We start from the raw sequence: 26,928 nt of genomic DNA on the forward strand, positions 1-26,928 counted from the left end.
AAGAGGAAGGGGAGGGGGCAGACGAGGGGCCCAGCTTGGAGAAGGAGTCAAAAACTTGGCTTCCTGAAGCTGCAGGGGAGGATTCATTACCAACGGGATTGTGTCTCCCGGACCTCAGAGTAGAACATGAGACCAAGTGTGAGCACGTCCCCATGTAGACAGTGCGACCCAAGGATCTGAAGTACCTATAAACCCTCTGAGCAAAGAGGGGTCTGGATATCTTGAGAAAAGGAGAGCATTTGCCAGGGAAACCCTTGGCCCCTGAGCAAAAACTAATGAAAGAAAAACAGAAAGGTTCTTGTGTGAGTTTCCTAGCAAGGGGAGGAGAATCTCCAAAGAACGCAGGACAGTGCTCAGAGGGACAAGAGTCAGCATACACATCTGCTGGGGCCAGAGACCAGGACACAGTTCACAACGCTGTCAGTCACTTCCCTGCTCACCCAACCTCAACCCCATCCCCACTCTCTGAAGAAGAGGGTCAGAAGCCCCTTTGGACAGACTCATGACTACAGAGTGAAGGAAGGAACAAGGCAACCACTTTCCTATTTACTGGATGTAGACTTCCCTGGACGGCTTGTCTAAGGGAAGGAGATCTTAATTTAAGTCAAGTTCAGAAATTGGCTTATTATATGAGGCAAATAATACCATTTGCAGCAACATGGATGGTCCTAGACATTGTCATACTGAGTGAAGTAAGCCATACCCAGAAAGACAAATACCATATGATATCACTTAGATGTGGAATATAAAGAAACAGGGGTACAAAAGAACTTAATTGCAAGATGGAAGCAGAGTAATGGACGTAGAAAACAAACTCATGGTCACCAACGGATGGGGGGAATAAATTGGGAAATTGGGATTGACATATACACACTGTTATTAATATAGCTAAAATAGAAAACTAATAAGAACCTGCTGTATAGCACAGGTGCATGCATGCATGCTAAGTCGCTTCAGTTGTGACTGACTCTTTACGACCCTATGGCCTGTAGCCCACTAGGCTCTTCTGTCCACAGGACTTTCCAGGCAAGAAAACCACAGCGAGTTGCCACGCCCTCCTCAAGGACAGCACGGGTAACTCTACTCGGTACTCTGAATGGCCTATATGAAAAAAGAGTCTTTCCAAAAAAAAAGAGTGGGTATATGTATATGCATAACTGATTCATTTTGCTGTACAGCAGAAACGAACACATTGTAAAGCAACTATATTTCAATAAAAAATTTTAAAAGATAAAATTAAACATTCTGTTGAAGTAAAAAGAAATTCTAATTTTGGAACTAAAACTGTGTTTAGTAACCTAGAGCAACTGCAGAAGTTTCTATTAACATAAATGACCAAGAAAAATCATCTAAGAGCAGAGGAAAACCCCTCCCAGCTCAATAAAGTTTTAAGTGATAGAGGGAGATAAAATAAAATTGCTTTATGTTTACACCCCATTATTCCTAACCTGTTTAATGTTCTATTATATACATAAAGCCACTGCTTAGCATAATGTCTTATACATGGTAAATTCTCAATAAACGTCCTTGAAAGAATGAAGACATCCTTGAAAACTACCATTTCAAGATAAAAGAAAGAGAAGAGAGAGAGTATAAGAGGACAAAATCCCCATAGGTAATTTCTAGCCCACTTAAATTTAAAATGACATTAAGATTATCATTCCATTTATTTCTGGGAACTTGAAAATTTCTCCTCTGCACCCATGCATGCGTGCTAATTCGCTTCTGTCATGTCCGACTCTTTGCAACCCTAATAACTGTAGCCCGTCAAGCTCCTCTGTCCATGGGGATTCTCCGGGCAAGAATACTGGAGTGGGTTGCCATGTCTTCCTCCAGGAGATCTTCCTGACCCAGGGATCGAATGCACATCTCTTACATCTCCTGTATTGGCAGGTGGGTTCTTTACCAGTAGTGCCACCCGAGAAGCACCCATTCCTATTACTAAACCAGTGAACAAGTGAGGTTGATAAGAACCCAGAGATCCAGGGAAGAAAGGCCTTAGGAAATGCATCTTCTCCTTGAAGAACAGTATGATGATACTACAGAGTTTCAGAATCTCAAGTTTTCAATAAATTATTCCATCAAAACACAAGCACCCATAAAATAAGGACTCTGTCTACAGAAATTCCCCCAAATGGCCAAACTATTTCTCAAAACATTTATTCAAATAGTAGCCATACCTCCCAGTGGGGATTCCCTCTCTTCGTTTCTTTTTTTCCTTTCGTGTTTATTGAGATATAATTGACATATCCCAGCACTGTACAAGTTTAGGGTGTAAAGCATATTGACTGATTTACAAGTATGAAATGATGACCACAGTAAGTTTAATGACTTCCATCATCTCATACAGATACAAAATGAAAGAAATAAAAATATATATATTTTTCCATATGATGAGAATTCAAGATTTACTTTCAACTTTCACATAAAACACACAGCAGTGTTAATTATACTTATCAGTGTTGAACGGCCCTCAGTTCAGTTCAGTCGTTCAGTCGTGTCCAACTCTTTGCAACCCCATGAATCGCAGCATGCCAGGCCTCCCTGTCTATCACCAACTCCTGGAGTTTACTCAAACTCACATCCATCTAGTCAGTGATGCCATCCAGCCATCTCATCCTCTGTCGTCCCCTTCTCCTCCTGCCCCCAATCCCTCCCAGCATCAGAGTCTTTTCCAGTAAGTCAACTCTTCGCATCCAAAGTATTGGAGTTTCACCCTCAGTATCAGTCCCCCCAATTAACACCCAGGAGTGATCTCCTTTAGGATGGACTGGTTGGATCTCCTTGCAGTCCAAGGGGCTCTCAAGAGTCTTCTCCAACACCACGTTCAAAAGCATCAATTCTTCGGCACTCAGCCTTCTTCACAGTCCATCTCTCACATCCATATATGACCACTGGAAAAACCATAGCTTTGAGTAGACGGACCTTTGTTGGCAAACGTCCCTAGTACTTATTTATCTTACAATTGAAAGTCGGTACTTTTCAACTGTCTTCATTCAATTCCCCCTCCCCTCAACCCTTCCTGAAAGAGAAAAGATCTCTTTTTCTGAGTTTGTTTTGATAACTATATCAGTTCCAGTTACACAACAAAGCTATTTGATACATCTATATATTTCAAAGTGAATTCCAAAATAAGTCTAGTTACAATATATCAGCACACAAAGACATTAAAACATTACATAGTTCCTGATATGCATTCCCACACCATCTCCATTTCTTTTTCTTTTTGGCTTGTGGGATCTTAGTTCGCTCACTAGGGATGGAACCTGTGCTCCCTGAAGTGGAAGTGGGGAGTCAACCACTCCACTGCCCGACGCATCCCTGCTTTTCTTCTTAAGGGTAGTTAGGATTTTGTCTCTAAGAACCAGTAAACAAGGAACACATCAGACAGAGAAAACAATAGTGCAGAGAAATATGGGAGCAAAGAGATACTGGAGACATGTTATCTGCTTTTGTTACGACCCTCCGGAGTCAGTTCTACCTCAAGTGACCTCCTGCCCTGTGACACTCGAGACAATGGAAGGAGACAAGCTCAGTCAAGATGCAGAGGAAAGCCTCGTGGTCTGATCAAGGCATGGAGGGGTTGGAGTTCCCGCTATAGAGACAGGCAGTGGGCCTGCCGGAGAGGCAGTGGGCCGGGCTGCTCTGTGAGGTCTCACCAGCAGAGGGGAGCAGGCCGAGTTCTGGCGGGCAGGCTACGGGGCTCAAGGTTGCAGCTCACAGCGCAGGCGCGGAGCCTCAGCACACAGCCCCGCCGCCATCTTGGATGGAGCGTCGAGCGCCGCGCCTCTGCGCACGGCCCCAGGCTGAGGGGCCGGGGCCGCCATTTTGAGCCAGGAACTCTGGTCTCAGTGGCCGGGTTCAAGGTCTCTGCATGCAGCAGCCTGTGAGCCAGTGACACCAGAGGAAGCGCAAAGGGATGACAAAAAAGGTATGACTTTATTACCCAGATTCTATTTTTATTTCCTGGGAATTGTGAATGGGTTTTGTCCGTGATGGTTTGGTTCAGCAGGAACATGGGTTCTGTGGAGCAGAAAGAGGCATAAATGTCGGGGCGTGAGGTCAAAATAGTGGACCAGTTCTGCCAGCGGTCCTGACATACACCCTGTAAGATGTCACCCTCTGGAAAAGGAGAATTTTCTCCCTGCATTGCCTCACTGGCTTCCTCACTTTTAATCAGATCATCGGATCTGCAGTCGACAGGTCAGGACAGAACACAAATTGTCCTCAAAGTTTTCAGGCTCTCTTTTCTCAAAATCCTGCAGTTAACAAATGTGACTTTTAAAATAGGTTTGAAAACAAACCAATTTTTCTACTAAAAGGAAAAAAAAAGAAAGAAAACAAACCCAAAGTATTAATATATTGGTTGAAATATGTAGGAAAGGGCGTTTCTCCAGAATGGGAAGAGACTCCTTCCAGGCTGGAGAAGATGAATTTAAGCAAGAGGGAAGGGTGGTCTGTGGTGTCACAGAGGTGGGAGGCCTATACTTCACTTCATATAGCCCACTAGAGAGGCAGCAAGTGGGATGGACATTTAAACTGTGCTCTATTTAGAATCAATAACCAGCAAGGACCTACATGTAGCACAGGGAACTCTGCTCAATGTTATGTGGCAGCCTGGATGGGAGGGGAATTTGGAGGAGAATGGATACATGCTTAAGTATGGCCGAGTCCTTTAGCTGTTCACCTGAAACTGTTACAATGTTGTTAATTGGCTGTACCCCAATACAAAATGGGCTTCCCTGGCGGCTCAGTGGTAAAGAACCCACCTGCTAGGCAGGTGACGCAGGTTCAATTCCTGGGTCGGGAATATTCCCTGGAGGAAGAAATGGCAACCCTCTCCAGTATTCTTGGAAAAATCCCATGGACAAAGAAGCCTGGTGGGCTGCAGTACATGGGGTTGCAAAGAGTCAGACACAACTGAGCAACTAACACAACCACTGTAGCTCACAGAATCTCTCAAAAGTTCTGAAGGGCCTCCAAGGTGGCTCAGTGGTTAATAAATAAATAAATCTGCCAGTTAATGCAGAAGCCGCAGGAGATGCAGCTTCAATCCCTGGGTTGGGAAGATCCCTTGGAAAAGGAAATGGCAACCCATTACAGTATTCTTGCCTGGGAAATCCCACAGATAGAGGAGCTTGGTGGGCTACAGTCCATGGGGTCACAAAGAGTCAGACATGATCAAGCTAATGAGCACACACGTACGCAGTCAGAATAGCCTAAAACTGAACTGTGAGGCTGGTCCCAAGATGACCCATCCTACAGCCAGCACTGGGCACAGACACTGTCATTTAAACCATGCTGGACATCAGACACTGATGTCAGAATAGCTTCTACCTCTACTTAGATATGAGCACTGCTTTTACTACAGTCAGATGGATCCTGTGCAGTCTTTCCTTTCACAAGCTTCTCAACAGAATCTGGAACCTGCAAGGAGGCTGGGGAAGCACTTATCTAGTGCTTTTCCCTCATCAGAAGTGGGAGGTGAGCTCAGCTTTGTAAACTTGAGGGTTCCTCAGACTTGAGAACTCAGACACTCAGCCACCAGAAACAATAACAAATCTCCAGGACAGAAGGTAATCTGCAGAAAGAACTTAGTTTAACAATTCAGCAGAATGGGAGCTCCAAGTTAACGATTAGGTTGAAATCCAGAGAATACAGTTCCATTGTGCATTTCACTTTGCAAACTAAAATTGATACCCACTCCACAATGATGATGTGAGATTTTCAAACACTAAAGTCGACAAGCTACAGGTTTTCTGTTTGTTACAACCAAATTCCCTAGTGCAGCAACAAGTGCCCAGATTCTCTCTCAATTTCCAGCTGGAGATATTTTTTTTTCTGTTTACAGCATTAATTAAGCATCCTAGGCATTAATTTCCTCTGCTGCAAAATGGGAATAATAACACTACCTAAACTCATAGCATGATGGTCAGAATTAGTGAGCTATATGATAGTCTCAAAGTGCTGCACTCAATATGCCAGCAAATTTGGAAAACTCAGGAGTGACCAGAGGACTGGAAAAAGTCAGTTTTCATTCCAATCCCAAAGAAAGACAATGCCAAAGAATGTTCAAACTACCACACAATTACACTCTTCACACACACTAGCAACCTAATGTTCAAAATTCTCCAAGCAAGTCTTCAGCAGTACATGCACTGAGAACTTCCAGATGTTCAAGCTGGATTTAGAAAAGGCAGAGGAACCAGAGATCAAATTGCCAACATCCATTGGATCATAGAAAAAGCAAGAGAGTTCCAGAAAAACATCTACTTTATTGACTACACCAAAACTTTTGGCTGTGTGGATCATGACACACTGTGGAAAATTCTTCAAGAGATGGGAATAGCAGACCACCTTTCCTGCCTCCTGAGAAATCTGTATGCAGATCGAGAAGAAACAGAACCAGACATGAAACAATGGACTGGTTCCACATTGGGAAAGGAGTACATCAGGGCTGTATATTGTCACCCTGCTTATTTACCTTATATGCAGAGTACATCATGCAAAATGCTGGGCTCAATGAAGCACAAGCTGGAATCAAGATTGCCGGGAGAAATATCAATAACCTCAGATGCGCAGATAACACCACCCTTATGGCAGAAACCTAAGAGGAACTAAAGTGCTTCTTGATGAAAGTAAAAGAGGAGAATGAAAAAGCTGGCTTAAAACTCAACATTCAAAAAACTTAGATCATGACATCTGGTCCCATCACTTCATGGCAAATAGGGAAACAATGGAAACAGTGACAGACTTTATTTTCTTGGGCTCAAAATTCACTGCAGATGGTGACTGCAGCCATGAAATTAAAAGATGCTTGCTCCTTGGAAGAAATGCTATGACCAACCTAGACAGCTTATTAAAAAGCAGAGACGTTACTTTGCCAACAAAGGTCCATCTAGTCAAAGCTATGGTTTTTCCAGTACTCACATATGGATGTGAGAGTTGGACCATAAAGAAAGCTAAGCACCAAAGAATTGATGCTTTTGAACTGTGTTGGAGAAGACTCTTGAGTGTCCCTTGGACTGCAAGGAAATCCAACCAGTCTATCCTAAAGGAAATCAGTCCTGAATATTCATTGGAAGGACTGATGCTGAAGCTGAAGCTTCAATACTTTGACCATCTGATGTGAAGAACTGACTCATTTGAAAAGACCCTGATTCTGGGCAAGATTGAAGGCAGGAAGAGAAGGGGACAACAGAGGATGAGATGATTGGATGGCATCACCAACTCGATGGACATGAGTCTGAGCAAGTACTGGGAGTTGGTGATGGACAGGGAAGCCTGACGTGCTGCAGTCCATGGGGTCGCAAAGAGTCCGACACGATTGAGGGACTGAACTGATGACAGTCTCAGTTATGGGCCCCAGTTCTTCTTCATCTCAGTATATACACCCTTTGCCAGATCACTTTACAGTGTTTCTCAGTAAAGAAGAAGAATCCTTTATATCTGGGTTGACCTTGGACTTCCTTTGGCTGATAGAATGTGTTGGCAATGATGGCAGTTTGAGTCTGGGTTTCACGAGTCTTATGTATCCTGGTTGGCCTTCAGCCACCATCATGAGGACCTGCCTGCCTGCCAGAGGATGCAAGACATGGAGCAGAGACACATCATCTATCACCCAGTGGCCCTAACTGACACTCAGATATGGGACCAATCCAGACAAAGGCCACTTAACTGGCCACCCTCAAGCAGGAATAACAAATGCTTATGTATACGTCACTGAACTTGTATAGCAATACCTTACTGCTACAGAATGGTTAAAAGAAAAAAAATAATATTTAGCAAACAAACAAAAGGCAATGAAGCACGGAGTAAGAACTCTATAAATATTAACAAGCATACCAAAAGGAAGGCATCCTGTTAGTGCCAGCAGCTGTGTAATTTGACAGACCAAGGGCTGCTATTCCGTATAAAATCATCATCAAGATTTTTCAGTCAAGGGCACTGTCCAAGGCATAGATATTCTTAATGTCACAGGTAGAAAATGTTGACCCTTCCCTCTGAAACACAGATCTGAGTGAAGGCTAAAAAATAAAGAACTTGCAGACCCCAGCTGTCTAGATTTGATGTCTACTAGAAGTGTATTTGGCCTTGCTGACTCAACACATAAGTAACATGTGATAAAATAGACCATTGCAGCTCAAAATCCTATTTAAGCCTCAGATCAATGGTTTAACTTATGTCAAGACAGGTAGACACTGCTATGTGATGGAAATGTTGTTTGGGAAAAAATGATTTTTAGTGGTAAAAACCAAGACAACCACATCTCTTTTCACTGCTTTAATGTCAAACCAACTCTTCAAAAGGTAAATTCCAGATCCATGTGAGTAGATTGTGGTGCAAGCAGGTTGTTTTTATTCTTTATGATTTTATGTTTCATCTAGCCCCAGTCCCTTCCCTTACAAACTTGTCTCCCCCAAAAATTCACATAGTAATCACAAAATAGTTTACTTTGCAAATCTACTGAGATTGTCAAAAATCTGTTCCTTGTGCTTGAAAAGTAGGTGGTGTATAATGAAGTCAAAAATTCAGTAAATAGAGCTCAGTGGGCCTGCTTTTTTCTCCTGACTCCAGTGATTATCATAATTTGATTTTATAGTTTTCTGTCCTAAGCTACCAGCTAGAGAGCAATCTTTACTGAGTCATGAACTTTCCCATCATTAAATGTCTGCACCTATTTTCAACATATCAAAGTGTCCAATAACTACATTTTATCTACCTTGAATAAAGTTGAACAGAGACATGGGGGAGCATATGTGTAATAAACTCTCCTTTATGCTTTAGCGAAGTCCTTGTGGTTTGGAGTTTTCAGCTTTGTCTATGACTGCTTTTTCAGGAGCATAAAGATTGTATAACACATCTTCCATAGAGACCAGGACATATGTTTACAAGGACAGAAATCTGAGTAATTTCCCACTGGTCCAAAGGGAATATTAAACTCTTCTGTCATTCTGTAGTATATTATTTATGGTTCCTCTTTTGTTGGCTTTTTTTTTTTTCATTTGTAAGTTCAACTCCGTGTCCTGATAGAGGGTGATAAAATGCTCAATATGTTAAAAAATCTTATCACTAAATCAGGAACAAAACTATAAATTTTGGCCTTTGAAATCAAACTGACTGGTGAGGATCATTTTGCTCCTGAAATATTACAGTAGTGATCAATTTGCTGTAAAACTAAGCAGTTTAGCTCAGCAATCTGTAGTTGGAAAGCAAGTTGTTCAACAGGGAAGTTTATGCCCAGCCCAAGGGATAAATTAAATTTTATGGGGAAAATATGCATTATTACATGCTTATCTGTTTAACATATTATTCTTTTCCACATCAGTATAATAAATATTTTTAATCGTATATTTTATCTCACATACATATAGTGATGTGGTAATTTTATTCCTCCTGTATTGGCCCAAACATGTTCAATTAATCACAGAATAGAGAAAAGCTTTCAAATCTTTTTTTTAGAATTCTGATGTGCTTAGCAAACGTACATTCCCAGCTACATGGAGTTGCCTTACAACAGGAAAATAGTTCAAATTCTATTTCCTCAAAGGGCAAGCATCAGCTGATCTATTTTATCCTTTCTCCCAATTTCAAACCCCTTCTCTTTGCATAGCAGCTCTCAGCCGAAAATACTTTGGCCTTACTTGATTCCATTCATACGGAGTGATTTCACTTTGAAGATTTTTTGCCTCAGAGTACATGATGGTTGTAAGAAATCAAAGTTAGAGAATATGAATTCAGGGCCTGTGCATATAGAAGTAGTAAATCATGAGAGCTAACATTAGTTGAGCCTCAGTACTTGTCAGGCTGACTTGCCTTTTTCCATGTAATTCTCGAAAAATTCTATGGGGTAGGAATGTTGCTATTCCTGCTTTAGAGATCAGAAAACTAGGCTTTGAGAGACTAGCTAAGCAGTGGCTGGAGCAGACGGGAAGAACCACTTAGGAAGCCATTGCTCTAACCCCAAGAGAGAAAACTGCAGCCTGAAACAAGATGACAGCAATGGAGGTGAAGATGAATGGGTGAATTCAGGAAATATTTGGGAGATGGAATCAATAGGACATGATGGTTTGGTGGCTGGTGCCATTCCCAGAGAAATGCATTTGTGAATGTTTGCCATGGAGTTCTATCTATGCATGTTCAAGAATAATTTAATACAGAAAATACCCAGGCATGTTTCTACGTTTTCTCTTCATCCCATCTATCTTGCATGTAAATGAATATACAAGGAAATGTTACCTCAAACTTCAAAGGGTAAAAAAAAAGTTGACTCTGAAGCTTATTCTAAAAGCATTAACAGATCAGTGCATCATGGTGACTCTCAGGCAGAGGTGGTGAATCTCCATGGTGTTTCAATGTCTTGTGACAGGTGTTGTCCCAGACTGTCTACTCAAGGATGTTTGTATCCATATAGCCTTGAAAACTAGAAGTAGTGTCTTCCTCCAGGGCAGAAAACAGATTTGTTCCTTATCTGGAGAATAAAAAGGTAATGCCCCCCCTTTAAGGCAAAGTTTGGGAAGATTTGCCAATGGCCCCTGTATAATATTGGAAGTTTCTTAAACATGGGGATCCTCAGCTGCACCATAAACCTGCAGCATGTGCAGATTCTAATGAGGCCACTCCACAATACCCACATGGGACTTGCAAGCAAGGGGGACAGACACAAAGCAGCTCATGCCTCCAGCTGTGCTGCGAGTAACAAAACCTTTTGTATCTGACCCTCATCTTATGGCTTCTGCCAGCATCCATGAAACTGTGGTGGGCTAACTTCACAGCCCGCAAGCAAAGTCAAGACATAGACCTTCCATAGATCTTGACAACAACATGAGCCATTATTTAGTGATTTTTAAAATTAATTTATTTTTGAAACTTACTAAATGAACCAATATTCCTCCCTCCTCTCCAAAGTACCTAGAACAGCCTATCAATTTACGTTGCTCAAATTCCACCCTTTTGGATTTCTACTTCCTTTTCTTAGTTTTCAGTTGGTAAAATTCCATGGCACATCAGTATTATCACAATCCCGAAATATAAATTATCAGAACTATCTATACTTGGAAGTATCTTAACAACATTCTAAATAGACTGTTTCATATAAACAAACTGGCATAAGCACTCCATCCATCAATCAGTATTTACTGAGAGTCTTCTGTGTGCCAGACATGGCACGTGTAATAGTGAGAAAGACAGACACAGTCTCTGCCCTGGAAGAGCATTGAGTCTAAATAGAAATGCAGATAATTGATCAAGCAATTACAATGAACGGGATTAAGGATCATGTTGGAGAGATGGTAGCTGCTGTCCAGGGTAGCTAACCTGTAAGTTGATATTTGACACCACTCAAATGCATAGAAATCAGCCAGGAAAAGGTGAAGAGGGTTGTGGAGCAGTGACTCAGCTTTTGGAAACAGCTTATGAAACGTCTGTAGGAGAGCAAGGACAAGGTGCATATACAAAATAAAAGTGGGACGGGAAAAGAGATGAGGGAAAAAACAGGCGAGGGGGGTTTATAATCATGAATAAGTGTTCAGGTCTTAGCCTGCAAGCAATGAGAACACAATAAAGGCTCTTAAGCGAGGAAGTGACGTGATCACACGTACTTTTCTTGGGCCAAGCTGAGTAGCTTCTGGGATCGTAGTTCCTCAACCAGGAACTGAACCCAGACCACAGCAGTGAAAGCACTGAGTCCTAACCCTTGGACCACCAGGGAACTCCCCACATTTACATTTTAGAAAGTAGAAGTCATTCTGGCTGCTGAATTGAAAACCCACTGTGGGGGAATGACTAGAACAGGGACCTGGGCACTACTGACATTGTGGTCTAGAGAGTTTTTTGTTGGGGATGAGGGGCTGTGCTGTGCATTGTAAGATTTTATCACCATCCCTGACCTGTATCCACTGGATATCAGAAGCATCCTCTTGATCATTAAAAAAAAAAAAAAAATCCCCTGGGAAGCAAAATCAGCCCATTTGAAAACCACTGGAGAGGAGGGAGGCCAGGTTGGGAAGCCATAAGCCAGGAAAGAGATGCAGGCAGCCTGGACTACAGGAATGTGGAAAGGAGATGGATGTAAGAGAAAAGCAGAGCGTCCTTTAAGTCTCCCACCCGTCTGTGGATGTCCCTGAGAAGGGTCTGCTGCAGTGACCTCCTGCTCCACTTTTTAAGTCTCCCACCCGTCTGTGGATGTCCCTGAGAAGGGTCTGCTGCAGTGACCTCCTGCTCCACTTTTTAAGTCTCCCACCCGTCTGTGGATGTCCCTGAGAAGGGTCTGCTGCAGTGACCTCCTGCTCCACTTTTTAAGTCTCCCACCCGTCTGTGGATGTCCCTGAGAAGGGTCTGCTGCAGTGACCTCCTGCTCCACTTTTTAAGTCTCCCACCCGTCTGTGGATGTCCCTGAGAAGGGTCTGCTGCAGTGACCTCCTGCTCCACTTTTTAAGTCTCCCACCCGTCTGTGGATGTCCCTGAGAAGGGTCTGCTGCAGTGACCTCCTGCTCCACTTTTTAAGTCTCCCACCCGTCTGTGGATGTCCCTGAGAAGGGTCTGCTGCAGTGACCTCCTGCTCCGCTTGTGTAAGGAAGTGAATTTTACTACTTTACTTGCTTTTGCAAAACCTACTCTTGTGTGTGCCTGTCTCATCCCTGCGAAGTTGTATACTTTCATACATATGTATGCATACGTTAAGTTTTTGCAAGCATAATTTAGACTTTTCAGAACAGTGACACAGTAACAAAGAAAAATTGAGACATGCATGCATTTTGAATATTGATTCCAGTTTCTCACATACTACCCCTGACACTTGCCATGCTGCTTTGTTTCTATGCGTTTGTTTTCTCTGCTTTCCTGTGTCTTGCCCAACTTTAAAGGAATCTGCAGCTAACAGGCAATTAGGCCCACCATTAACCGTAGAATGTAAACACTATTCCAGACCAACCCACCAGAAAAATCTGCTGGTTAACCAAATAGGGCCTTCATAGTCTGAGGGACAACTTAGATAACAATATTTTCATAAAATTTTCTGTGGTAGAAATGGAAATTATGTTTACATGAAGTGAACTGTGTGCCAGGAGCTTTGCAAATATTTCCTCAAATGTTAAATCTTCACAAGTGCTGCAAGGGAGCAATTATTTATCTCATTTTATATTTATAAAATCTGAGACTCAGAGAAGTAAAGGAACTTACCTAAGGCCACCCAACTAATAAGCTACAAAGCTAGAATAGAAAGGCAGTAGAGCGGGGCTCAGCAAACTTCTTCTGTAAAGGTTTTTAAGTATTTTTAGCTTTTCAAGCTATTCAGACTCTGTCACAACTACTCAGCTCTGCCTCTTTAGTTGGAAAACATACACAGGCGATATGTAAATGAATGGGCATGGCTGTGTGCCAATAAAACTTTATTTATAGACTGACATTTCAATTTCATATCATTTTCCCATGTCAAAAATATAATTTTTCTTTTTATTATTATTTTTTAATTATTGTAAAAGGTAAAATTAATCATAGTTCATGGCCAGACAGAAAAAGGCAGTAAGCCAAATTTGGCCCACAGGCCAGAATTCACCAAACTGTTGGTGGAGTGTGGGTAAGAAGACAAATTCTAGAGGCCAGCCCCATTGGTGTGAATTCCTGGTCCCGCCCACCACCCTCCCCGCCCCCCGCCCCCCCCTTCATCTTAAATATGTCAACTCATTGAATTATTTAACCAGCGTCTCTGTACGTCAGCATCTCAAGTTGGTTCCCCCAAAACAGACCCTGAGACAGGTTTTGAGGGCTTATTTGGAAAGTGATCCCAGAAGCACTGGTTGGGATGTAAGAAGCAAAGACATGGAGGAGAGGGAGCCCAATATGGAAACCATCTAGGAGCAGGTCACTCCTGGGGACAGCTGGGCCAATCCTGCCAGGCCCTCCAGGAAGTAAGCCTCAGCACCAGCAGCATCCCGTCTAGCAAAGAAGGGGAGGTGACGGATGTTGGCCCTCTGCTCCGGTGGTGGAGGGCTGCCAGGGATAATGACAGGGCAGCACCTCTGCACCCTTGTGGATAGACCATTCCCCGGGGACAAGAGAAGGCCCTGGGGCACAGTCCCAGAATGCCTAGGAGATAGGGGAGCGGGGTGCAGAGTACCCTATCAGTCAGCTTCATCACCTGCAAATAGGCATAATAATAAGGCCTACCTCTTGGGCATATTGAAAGGTTAAATGAATAATAATGTTAAGTGCTTTAGGTCTGAGACTAAAAGAGGTGGGTGAGGCACTTGCCTCAGGCATAGAATTTAAGGGGACGCCAAAAAACTCAGTAATCAGCATCAATCATATTTTGGTGCAACGTGTAAAAAAAGAAACCAAAGTTAAAAAAATCCGTGATGAACTGAATATCAAAATTTTGCAAAGAAGTTAGATCACTAACAGCTCTGTGTGAATCTACACTAGATCCTGAGTCAAAACAAACACACACATGCATTCCCACAGGTGTGCTTTTATATACTTTTTAGAAGTTTAACTTTTTTCAGAATTAGATTTTGAAAATGATGATAGTTTTGCACCCATTCAAAGAGAAAATGAAATTATCAATTCTGTTTGGGGTAAAAATAAAATATTTAGACTTAAAATAATGTTATGCATTTTAATACACCTACTTGTCAATTTTTCAGTATTTTTTTCAACTTTAACATTCTGAGGGAAAAAATAACAATTAAAAAGATACATATAAGCATGCATATGGGAAAAACACATTTGCCTCAGGTTTCAATATGACTCTGTCTTTATTTAAATTTTTGATATTTTGTTCATTTGGGATTTTATATTAACTTTGCTTTTAAAAAAAATGTGTAAAATATGAGTTAACTTGATACCTGAGTTTTTTTGATGTGCCCTCTCCCCCAAATTTTGTATGCACAGTGAGTGTCTCGCTTTCCTCACTCTAGAACTGGTCCTGGTTAGTACACACTGGCATATAAGTACTTAATAAATGTTACAGCTCATCCTCAAACCCAGCTCATCCAGCACAGCTGCAAGTGTTCTTTTTTTACAACCCCTACACTGCTTCCTTGGTCTATCAGGAATAACCACATATTCACATCTTAACAGGTAACCAGTCACCACAACACATTATGTCTTTTTTTTTTTATCATGGCATGTGGAAGCAAAAATGGCAGCCTTTTATTGAATGTTTCTGAGGCCTATGTGTTGATGACTACTCACGTAACCCGTTATGGAGGGGAAGTTAGCCAAGCCCAGGCAATTATGGCTGGGTAATTTGAAGGGCCCACTTTTTCTTGACAGCAAATTAATTGATGTTATAATGGGTATGTCACCCTGTCATCCATCAGCATTTATTGAGTTCTGACAGTGTGCTGGGTTACACGTGAAACAGAACACACGCACACCAGAATTCCAACTTATTCCTTGCCAAGTGTGACCCATCGATAATGTGGTTTGCAAGGTAGATTTTTTAAGTAAAAGGGAACTCATGTTTCCTGTGCTCCCTGTGTCGTCTCAGCCTGCCTCTCTCCTCTCTGCCTTTCTCTCACTCTTTCTCTCACTCTTCCCTCCAGGCACCCCCCCCACCCCCGCACCCTGTATTTATCTTAGCACAACGCTTCTGGTTTGTTTTGAACATGAGTTGTAATCAGCTTCTGAAATGGAATACAGAGAATTCTGATTTGTGGGAAGAAATAGATTTGTCTGATAGATGCATTTTAATGATTTCTGTTTATTAATGACCCAGGCTTTCCAGAACACATTGAGGAACTGAAGTCGCGCTTGGCTCTGCTGATTTGGCCTCACAGCGTATTACTGTAAAAGCAGTGAAAAGAATCCGCAGCAGCTGCCCAACCAGCTAACCTGAGCTCCCCAGGCCTGTCAACAGAGAGAGGCTGGGGTCTGGAGGAGTGAATACACAATAGCTTTGTTGAAAATAATCCGGGGGGGTTGGGGGGGAGGAAGGTCTATGGCTCAAAAACAAAAACACAAGTAATTAAAAAAGAAACTTCATTTCCAGTTGCTGAATAAGACATTAAAGAATTGCAGGGAGAAAACCCAGTAGAAAAACAGCTATTTAATTTTTGAGTCATGGTTAGAAATTAAAATGAAAGAACACTCTGGAGTGGATTTATTACTTTGTCCTTAATTCCACATTCCCATTTTTTTAAATTTATTTATTTGTGTGTGTATACTTGCTTTGGGCAACACATTCCAGTGTTAGATTGAGGCCTAAGTAGTGAAATTTCATCCTTAACCCCACATTTCCTTTATTCCAGCAGCTCTAGTTACAACCTAATGTTATTTTAACAGTTTTTCTTTAATTTAACGATATTTAATTTGCATTCGCTCAAGTGACATACAATAGATCATGCTATTACCATGATTTATATCAGATGAACTGGCATAAATTCAACATTATAAATTGCGCCTGTAAATGAAACTATTATTTTACAGGAATTACTGAGCAGAAAGGGTAAGGACCCTCCAGTCAACCTTAGTCAAACCCACTCTTTAGAGTTTTATATTTTATGCCCGCAATAAATGCTTTTGTGAAAGCCCATAACCCACAGAAAAGTCATTCGAAGTACATTAATTACGATAATACTATCCAAAAAGCTGCAAGGGCCTATTTTTGTGACATCATTCTCTGATTTCTTGCTGCCTTAAATTATCCCTTTGATGGCTGTGGAGATTAACAGTCATACTTTTGTCATTAAATATAAGGCATTTTAAAGCTTAATCCACCTAAGTTCTAATTGATATTGCTTTCAGTTGGCAGATAGCGACCTGATTTATAATTTAAATATGCGGCATTATATGCATCTCTTCAGTATAATGAAAAAGCAGAGTTCCTCTCATCTTTCTCGGCAATGTTAAACATCAAGGAAAAGTCGCTTTCTTTTTTCCTTTTATATCCTAAGCCTAATTGAAAACTGTTCATTGAATTTCAACATGATAGAAAAGTCTTTTTATCTCTCAATTTGTCCATTAGCGATTATAATTGAAGTATCTGCTACACAGCTGAATAGATATTGTTCTTGTTTAAATTCTGAATTTCTCTAAATCTTTCAGAAGACATCAAAAAATATATATGTATATGTATGCACACACACTCGCATATGTATGTGGCTGAGGCGATATCAGCTAACGACTTTGCTTAAATGGAACATTAGACTAGCTCACTCTCCACGTGGATAAAGCCACACAAAGAAAGAAACCATCTAATTTTGCTGGAGAATGTGTTGCATAATAATCTTACCGGCATGACCATAAGGTTTGCTAATTGCCACATCTGTTTAACAGCTGTCAGAGGCTTCCCACATGTTGTCCTCAATATTACAACACAGTACATTACCAGGAATTTTATTGTTTTCAACTGTTATTTATTTGCCATAGACATTACTACAGCTAATGATGTCTGTTTATGTTATACCACTAATTGTTTTCTGTTTTTTTAGAAACCTGTATTCAATCTACTGTCTTAGTTGGGATTGCGCCTTTCTTTCCTGCCCCCTATCCCGTGACCCCTGGCTTCGTGTAACCCCCCTGACAACCTCTTCATGTTAATGATGCTAATTCTTCTTCATCCACAGTCATAAATATCCTAATGGGTTTGTAGCACTGAAAAGAAAAAAAGGTTTGCAAAACGTCCTCATTTCTTACTGGGGCTGCTGATTTCTTTCAGTAAATCACTAAGCTGAACCCACGTTAGTGAGGATCACTGTACAAATACATCAGTGTTTAGGCTGCCTTTGTGGAGGAGGAGTGAGCCGTGCCAGTTTTTTGTAATTACCTTTGTATCTCACCTGGTTCCTCTCTACAGTGTTTCTTTCTTGTAAAGCACAGCAAACCACAACATCTATTAAGCAGAAAGCAGAGACTGACGAACTGTGGACTGAGTGAAGTGCGCATGACCTGATTTAGAATGAACTGACAGGTGTCACTGATCTCTATTATATAGAACGTGTGAACTCCATATGATGTATTATTTATCCCTAGTAGATGCCTTTTTGTTTCATTAATAAACCTGTATATCAGAGATATACAGTACTGATGCAGTTTGAGGCAGTACAAAACGACAGGGTATTTGTCTGCCATTGCTCAATTATTTTCCTCATTTTTACCCTGCGTCTTTGCATGAATTATTAAGACCTTGGCTGTTTATTTAAGAATCTAATTTTAGTGCATGTGTCCGGCTGAATTCTGTTTTCTCCTCTAATGAAAGGAAAATCGTGTGAGAATTTCCAATCTTGGACTCTGGTTTTAGATTTGCAGTGCACAATGCAAGTTGTAAAGGTCACTCTGCTTTTGAACCATATAGCATAGACATTTGATGAGCCCAGAAATCCATTTTGGTTACACATCACATCGTGCCAGCAAATTAAAGCAGAGTTGCTTGGTTAAGTCAAGCACAATTTGCATGTACTTAGAACTAGATTAAAAGAGCAAGGATCTGATTTGAGTGAACCCTACAGAAAATCTCTTAAGCTAAAGGAAGGTAGATGATTGGAGATAACTTCTGGAAGCTGCTGTGAGTGACCATTGTTCATCGTGATGTCTAACATTGCCTGTTCTAAGCACCACATTTGGATGTCTTTGGTTTTCATGTTTAGTAATGCAGATTCATTTATAACCAAATCATGCCACACCCTGCACAGAGATCTTTGAGAAGTCTCATTGGGAGAGTAGATAGAGATGACCTTATACATAAAGTTTGCTTTGCTTTTCTAAATCAGAACTGAAGGATAACGTTTTGTTATGGATTAAAAGTGATTGAAGATGATACATAGATGTATAGTTGGGGGATTTTCTTAATTTTTTTTTTTTTTATTAAATGACTTCTTCAGAGATAGGTCTGAGACCAAATCTCTTTAGCTTGTTTGTTCAAGATCTAGTGGAAGGAAAATGATAAGAGTTCAGTGTCCACATTGCTTTGAGAGAGCAGTAAGTGCTGCGGTGTCTGATAAGAAATTTCATGTGGTATAAATCAGGCAGTTTCTGGAAGCACCCTGTCCTGCCTCATTCAAATTTAAAATAACTAAGGAAATGCAAAAAATCACTATATGCATCAAAACCACCTTTTTCAGAACCAGACACACTCCTTCACTCTAGTGGAAGTTTTAATAAATTCACCCTTTTTTAGGGCAGCTTGGCAATAGCTTTCAAAATGTGTGATTCTGTTCCAGCTGACCCCAGTGTTCTCCTTATAGAAACATACACTGTCGACATCCTTGCACAGGGGTACAAAGTTAAATGTACAAAGGCAATCTTGAAAGTTGTTTGTAAGATTAAAGATTTTTAAAGAGAAAACTAGAAATGCTTCAAGGTTGACCAATAGAGGAATATTTGCAAAAATTTATGGTTGATCCATTGTTTGTAACAGCAGAATATTGGAAGAAAACTAAATGATTATTATTAAATAATCAATTTGTATGAGATACCACACATTAAAAATAATAACGATCTATAGTACTGATGGAAAGACATACTGGATGATAAGTGAAAAAAAAAAAAGGAGCTTACAGAACACCGTATGTGATATCGCCAGCAGGCGTCTGTGCATCTGTGGATATAAGGTATGTCGGCTGGTTAGAGATGTACATGTCCACTACCATGCGTGGATTCCCACAGGGGAAGGGCTTTGGCCTGTCTCACTCACCAGCATACTGCCTACATCTCCATATCCATGCCTGGCACAAAAGAGAGACTCCAAAATTACTTGTTAAATGAATAAATGAGTGCTCATATGCTAGTACAAGCAAAAAGGTGTGTGTTAAGGGATGCAAAGGGAAGGATACAAACCCAGTGCATAAAGGATGGGGTACAGGATTAGAGGAGAAAGACTAGGGAAGTTTATGTTGATCCTCTACACTGTTGGAGTATTTTTTGAATGAGTATCTTTCAAAAGGATTTATCAGAAAATTAAAAGGATTTCAAGATAGAGTAAAACTGCAAAATGGAAAGGCATGTTGTGGCTCCCATTTGCCATTTTTGTGTGAGTATAGGGTCTGTCACAAAACTCTGTAGGGTCTCTTCCATCGTGCCCCATTTTCCCCTTCCCTCAGTTTCCATTAGAAAACAGTGGGTGACGATGTGACCGGCAGGAGTTAGAAGGAATAAGTTGCTCTTCTAAAGCTCCTGTGATTGTGCTCTTGGGGAGCTGACCTCAGCGCTGTGGATTCTGACCTTGTGAAATACTCAACAGGAAAAAACCTGAACAAAGCCATCAAGGACAGCTCAATCAAGGTGTCTGACTGTCTGCAGCAGCAGTCGAGAGAGCAGGGGAATGGATGGACATGTTAAACATTAATAGAAAGTATATTAAAGGACTTCCGGTTTAAAATGGCGGGTTGAATTCTCCCGTTTATCTTCTCGCCTTCTCAAAACCTTGCTACCATGACAGTAAAGGGACTCGGGAGTTATAAACTCCACAAGGACAAAGAAAGAGAGTGGAAGAACAGACAGTGACAGGAGAGAAATGTCAGCCAGATTTTGAAAGATGGCAAGTGAATGAACCAAGTGATAACTGACTGGGTTCCAGAACCTTCTCATTAACCTAGGACTCTTTGCAACCCCATGGACTATAGCCTGCCAGGCTCCTCTGTCCATAGGATTTCCCAGGCAAGAATACTGCAGTGGGTTGCTATTTCCTTCTCCAGGGGATTGTCCCAACCCAGGGATCGAATCCGCGTCTCCTGTGTCAGCTGCCGAGCCATCAGGTAGTCCTACTTGAAAATACAAATGAACATTCAAGCATCACCGTGTATTTGAGCAAAGCCTCTACGATAAAATTCAGGCATGTAAATAAACAGGGGAGAAAGGAGGAGCTCTAAGGAAATAGACTGTGTGGCACGCAAGAAAAAATCATCAAATGTTCTGAAATGTCTTTAGTGGGCTGTAGCTTTTATGAATAAAGTGCATACAACAATAAATAACTTTTGGAAATTGAAGGATAGAGTGCAACAGTTAAAAATTCAAATGGTGGTTTAGAAGATGATAGTGAAAATTCTCCCAGAAAGTAGAACAAAGGGGGAAAAAAAAAAGAGAGAGAGATGATGAAGAGAAAATACTAAGAACATTAAAAGTCCACACCAAGTTACATCATCATAAAATTTCAAATCCTAAAAATTTTGCAGAGAGATTTTAAAAGTATCATCACACATCACAGTAGCCATGATGAAACCCGGAAGACAATACATGTCTTCAAAACACTAATGTGAAAGTATTTCTTTCTGGTAATTTCATAACTAGCCAAATTATTAGGAATAAAAATATTTTCAAACTTGCAGTCTCTCAAAAATTGAAATTTCTCCAGAAAAAGGGGGACTTTTTTTTTTCTCCAGCTAAAGGGGGTACATCTGTCTACGAGTGAAGCCAACCAGAGGGAAAAAGAGAGGGCACGGGGCGGGGAGGTGGAACCTTGCTGCCGTCCCGTGAGCCCTGGACCCAGAAGTGAGGAGAGGGTGGGCACGGGGCCTGACTGCAGCATCTGCTTCACTCTGACCAGTGCAAGCCCTATTATTAACAGAACCCTTCTCTCTCTGCCACATTCATAAGTTTTTCTGAATTGTGCCAAGCAGTGTGGATCTCTCTTCTTCCTGATCATGAGTCATCCTTGTTGATAATATTAAACCAGTGAGGCACTTTATTTCTAAGGTCTTGCTTCCTTTGCCTGTAGGTTTTGTGTTTCTCTCCTGCATGTACTCCTGTCCTTCCCAAAGGGTTAGTTAAAGGTCCTCTTGGACAGAAAGGGTGAGTTCCTGGATCCACCTCCCCCTCAACAGCCAGTCGGCCACCAAGTTGACTGTTTCCCCCGCTTGCTCCTCCCACCTTCTCTCACTGAAATCCCTGCTGATCTCCTTGCTTTCAGATTCACTCCTCTAGGATCAGTCCACACAGATGCCCAGCCATTCTAGAATGCCAGTCAGATCATGACCTTTCTTCCTGTTTGAAACACTTTGACTGCTCTCGGTGGTAGTGGAGCACAGCGCAGCGTCCTTAACACGTCATGCAAGACCCGGCCCCATGTCCCACCTGAGTTCACCTGAAATCACTTGGAGCTATTTCATACCTATGACTGCAAACCCCGAACCCTTAGCCTGGTGTGCCCACCCTTTTGTCTGACACGTTCCCGTGCATCCTTCTAAAACCAGCACAGATAATTCCTGCTCTCTGAAACTTTCTATAGTCCTTTGCTCCCCAAACAGGGACTGCCGGTTGCCCCCCTAATACCTGTCCTCTATTAGAGCACTTACCATATCTTCTACAACCTCTTGTGACATGTCAGCTTCCCACGTTAGGTGATGAGTTCATTTCTGTGCCCCCAGATTGAGGCAGGCTCTGTCCTTGGTGGATAATAAATACTTGGTGACGTATCAGTGAGTTCTCTTCTAGAACCTACTTCCTAGCACATTCATGGAAATACATCTCAATAGGTGTTTAGCAAAATAAATTGAAGCTTCTTTACTCTCAGTAGGGTGCATCTGTTGGCTTCGTCTGTCCCACATCTATTCCTCATCATCCTGGTGCAGAATGATGAATTTTTTAGGAAACTCCCTCTCCCGTGGTCTCTGCCACCTCTCCCTTGTCTTCCCAGCTCACGAAAGCTGACTATCAAATTGTTAGCAACCTGCGAAGTCATTTGAGATTGTGCAGGTAAGTTTGAAATCAGCCACAGTGGGAATGTTTGCACATAGAAATGTAATATATTCAGAAAGATTAAAACTAACACATCTAAAGGGATTCCATAGATGTCATTACTTAAAGTGAGTTGCTCAGACTCTTTGTGATCCCATGGCCTATACAGTCCATGGAATTTTCCAGGCCAGAATACTGGAGTGGATTGCCATGCCCTCCTCCAGGGGATCTTCCCAACCCAGGGATCAAACCCAGGTCTCCCGCATTGCAGGCAGATTCTTTACCAGCTGGGACACCAGGGAAGTCCATTATCTTAGGATGAAGCTAAAACAGGTTTTTTTTTTTTTTTTCAAATTTGTCCATTTCAAGGAAAACATTCAATAAATATACCCATCAGCATTCTTGACTCCAAGCAACAGAAACCAAGGTTGGTTAACTTAGCAGAAGTTTTATTTGTTGGCAGGAAATCAGGAAGTCCCCCCAAAGACAAGAAGACTGGAAAAATGAGCAGGAACCAAGTGATGTCAGAGGAACCACTTCAAGGTCACTCCAGAGGAATTTTAACTCTTGTTGAGACACTATTCTCCCAGTGCCATGGCCACTGCTGCTATGGGACATTTCTGCCATTGGGCTCACAACACCGTCCCAGTGCCTTTGCCACCAACCCTCACTGAGGGAGCTGCTTCTATAGCCCAGGGTTTAAGTGCGACAAGGTACGTTCCGAGCCAAGCCAAGACACCCTGTGCCACAGGCATCGCCACGTTAGTGGGGAGAGGGGAGCAGTACTTGCTGCTGCTGCTGCTGTTGCAAAGTCGCTTCAGTCGTGGCTGACTCTGTGTGACCCCATAGACAGCAGCCCACCAGGCTCCCCCGTTCCTGGGATCCTCCAGGCAAGAACACTGGAGTGGGTTGCCATTTCCTTCTCCAATGCAGGAAAGTGAAAAGTGAAAGTGAAGTCACTCAGTGGTGTTACTCTTAGTGACCCCATCGACTGCAGCCTACCAGGTTCCTCCATCCATGGGATTTTCCAGGCAAGAGTACTGGAGTGGGGTGCCATTGCCTTCTCCTATAGGGGGTCTCAAATGTGGCTGCTCCTTGGAGCCATCTGAGGAGCTTTACAATATGCTGCTGCCTGATCCCACCCCTGAGGTTCAGACTGCATTGGTCTGGAATATACCGTGGACATTCGAGCTTTTAAAGCTATCTAGGAGGTTCGATTGTGCAGTCTAGGTTGAAAAACACTAGGCTAGGCCGCCCGACTTTGATAGTGGGCAATTTTCTTCACTGAAAGGAGAATCGGCCTTATCGGAGCCTCTTGCCTACATTCTGCAATTGATTTCCTTGCTCTCCTTATATGCTCTCGTGCTAATGCTGTTTTCAGCTCTTTCAATTATGCGATTTCCTTATCTTTATACTATTGAGAATACCTTACAAGATTTCTTAAACAGTAACTAAATTTATCTGCCTGTCGTTTTCATTATCCATGATAGCAATCTCTCGCATAGCTGATGAGAACATATCAAGTGATTGGTTTTAAACAAACAAACAGAAATCCACAGAGTCAACATTTATCCCAAGGTGTATAGGATATGTGTTGCTTCGGTGGCTTTGGCGTGCTCTGCATCCGATTCAGGCGTTCACTGAATTCAGGCCCACAAAGACTTCTCCCCTGAGCCCGTGGTTGGTTGTTCTTATCTACTGCTCCCCTCTTACCACAAAGACTGGCGTGCTGTTTTCCGGAGTGTGTTGCTGTGGCCCAAGTTTTGCTCCATAATGAAAGCAATAATTCTGAAAACATGCCGAAGGAATAAAGACGCGTGGTAATTGTCAGAAGTTCTTCATTTTGAACAGAAATTGCTCATCGTGGTTGACAGTTGACGGCTTTTAGCTGTAGAATGCCTATAAAAATAACAAGAATTTTAGCAACCTAACTTCTGTCTTGCTTTCAGGTGAGCTTATCGACAAAGGTGTGGATCCATGGAACACGTGAGGAGATCAAACTCAAAGCCGTGTTGAACTGCAGCTATGACTCTCCGTGGTTACCCACTTGGCTATCTGGGTACAGTGTTCATGCATTTCTACTTGCCACCACCTGCCCCAGAGTTAAACTCAGATGATGCAACGGGCCAGTCCTCTGTGATTCCTCTAACCCCGAATTCCCCCCTCAGAATCCCTGACGCTTTGAGTGGATGTGTGTTTATCACGGCAGGCGCCACAGGCACTGAAGGACGTCTAGCTGCATCCCTGCTTGCTCTCAGTCCACAAAGAGAGAGCACATGTCTCTCCCGGAGCTGCGCAGACCAGGACTGCTCCAGCCATTGCCAAGTGTGCCCTGGGCAGGGGCAAAATCACTGTCAGTTGAACACCACTGTTCTAATCCTTGCTGAATACCCTTGACGCCATCCCAATGGAATCAGAATCTTTGGGCACGGACCCCAGGTGCCAGCATTGGAAAAGCTACCCAGTGCTTTTAAACCATAGCCCAGGTTGAGAATTTCCATCCTAAGCAACTGGTCTAATATTGCCATAGAAGAAGGACTTCTTAAAGTCCTTCTCAAATAGTTTTATAATCAGGCCCTCCACTTAGCAACACATGAGCAACTACTATGTAGAAACAATATTAGCTATAATGTCAAGTACCGTCTCATGGAATTTGCAATTTAATGAGGTCATGAGAGTGCGAGGGAAATAAATTGTTTTTCATGTGTGAGTACGTATGGAAAAATACCTAGAAAGAAGACCTAAGAGGAACGAGAGAAATGAGTGTTGATCTGTGGAAGGAGGGCAGGGGAGTTAGTAGACAGGTGGGACCCGGGAAGCTCATCGGGGGTGAAGAGCCACACGACCTCTGAGAGGACAGGAGAGGGTAGGGCATTGTGATGTTTTGCAGAGCCTGGTATATTTTTTAATGAAGAGGGTTATGAAGACTACAGTATATGTTCAGCACTGATCTTTTTTTAAATACCAGCTTGATTATAACACACACACCATAAAATTCACCATTTCAAAGTGTACAATCCAGTGATTTTTAGTATATACACAGAACTATGCAATTGACACCACTATCAAATTTCAAATGTCTTCATTACCTTAAAAACAAACCCCGTACTCCTTAGTAGTCACTCTCCATTCACTGCAACCACCCCAGCCCCTGGCAACCAATGATCTACTTTCCGTCTCTATAGATTTGCCAATTCTGGACCTTCCATATCAACAGATCCATGTAATATATGGCCACTTGTGTCTAGCTACCTAGACAGCATCTGAAAACAAAGCAAAGCAAAATGAAAGGGAAAACAAAATCTTCCTCCCAAGAGGCAATTTAGCCTAGAGCCCAAGAGATAGGCTTTGGCACCAGACGAAATTTCAAATTAAATCAAGTCCTAACCCTCTAGCTGTTTGATCTCAAGCAGACAGCGTTGGTCGACCACCCAACACCCTTCTCAATGTCCAACTCTCACCATAGAGACTGGAAAGTCTAAGTAGCATTGTCCCAAGTCCTCCAGTTTCGCCAAAAAGGAGACATTGGAAAGTCTCAGATAGCTCCTAGGAAGGATATTTCCTTCCAGGATTAGAGAGAGACGTACCAGAAGAAAACATAGTGTCATTTGTCCTCCTTCCTTCCTTCGAAGGATGTGTGAAGGCAGGAATCTCGGACACATGGCTGCCATATTGTGACCATGAGGGAAAGGCTAAGAAGATCCAGAAATGCCAGCCTAGATCTGATTCTGTTGCTCCAGATCCAGTAGCAGCAACTGTCTTCTCAGTGATTAATTATGCCTGAAAAATAAGCCCTTGTATGTCTAAGCTTCTGTTACTTGGGTTTTGGTTACTGGGAGTATCAAATTCCTGCAGCAGAAAGTTACTTCACTTCTATGCACAAGTTCACACACTGGGGCAGAGCTCCCTCACCTGTATCTCAAGAATCCGCTACCATTTGTTGAAAATTGGTTTCCTTTTGGGAGTGTGTCTTCTTTAGGGAAGCTCATGGGATTTGCATCCTGTTCTTTTGCTAAGATATGAGCCTGTTAGTCAACCTACACTCATCAGAAACCCCTCCCTGAAATTTTATTTTTGAGATGGAAAGTTAATCAGAATTCATTCTTCCCAGTGGAAAGCATACTGACTAATGAACCTGTTCCCACCACAGGGCTGATCCTATATTTATCCATGCATGCCTTCATCCATTCATTCTAAAAAAAATATTTATTGAGCATCTAATATGTGGCTTCTCTGGTGGCTCAGCTGGTAAAGAACCTACCTGCCAATGCAAGAGATGCAAGAGACATGGGTTTGATCCCTGAGTCAGAAAGATCT

General features: G+C 42.1%; 1 long non-coding RNA gene across 3 annotated transcripts; it reads left to right on the forward strand.

Moving 5' to 3' along the window:
- The first annotated feature begins 3,825 nt into the window (after window positions 1–3,825).
- LOC147359973 (uncharacterized) lies at window positions 3,826–25,321 on the forward strand. Of its 3 annotated transcripts, XR_015138861.1 has the most exons (4): window positions 3,826–3,931; window positions 23,075–23,324; window positions 24,561–24,670; window positions 24,780–25,321. It is a non-coding gene; the product is annotated as an uncharacterized LOC147359973 (long non-coding RNA). The 3 variants fall into 3 exon arrangements; XR_015138860.1 differs by lacking the exon at window positions 24,780–25,321 and having other exon boundaries at window positions 24,561–24,733; XR_015138862.1 differs by lacking the exons at window positions 23,075–23,324; window positions 24,780–25,321 and having other exon boundaries at window positions 24,561–24,733.
- The last annotated feature ends 1,607 nt before the right edge of the window (window positions 25,322–26,928 follow it).

This window comes from Bos grunniens, chromosome 13, assembly GCF_055505025.1.
Source record: "Bos grunniens cultivar Pamir isolate PY7600 chromosome 13, Bosgru_T2T1.0, whole genome shotgun sequence".
Lineage (NCBI taxonomy): Eukaryota > Metazoa > Chordata > Mammalia > Artiodactyla > Bovidae > Bos > Bos grunniens.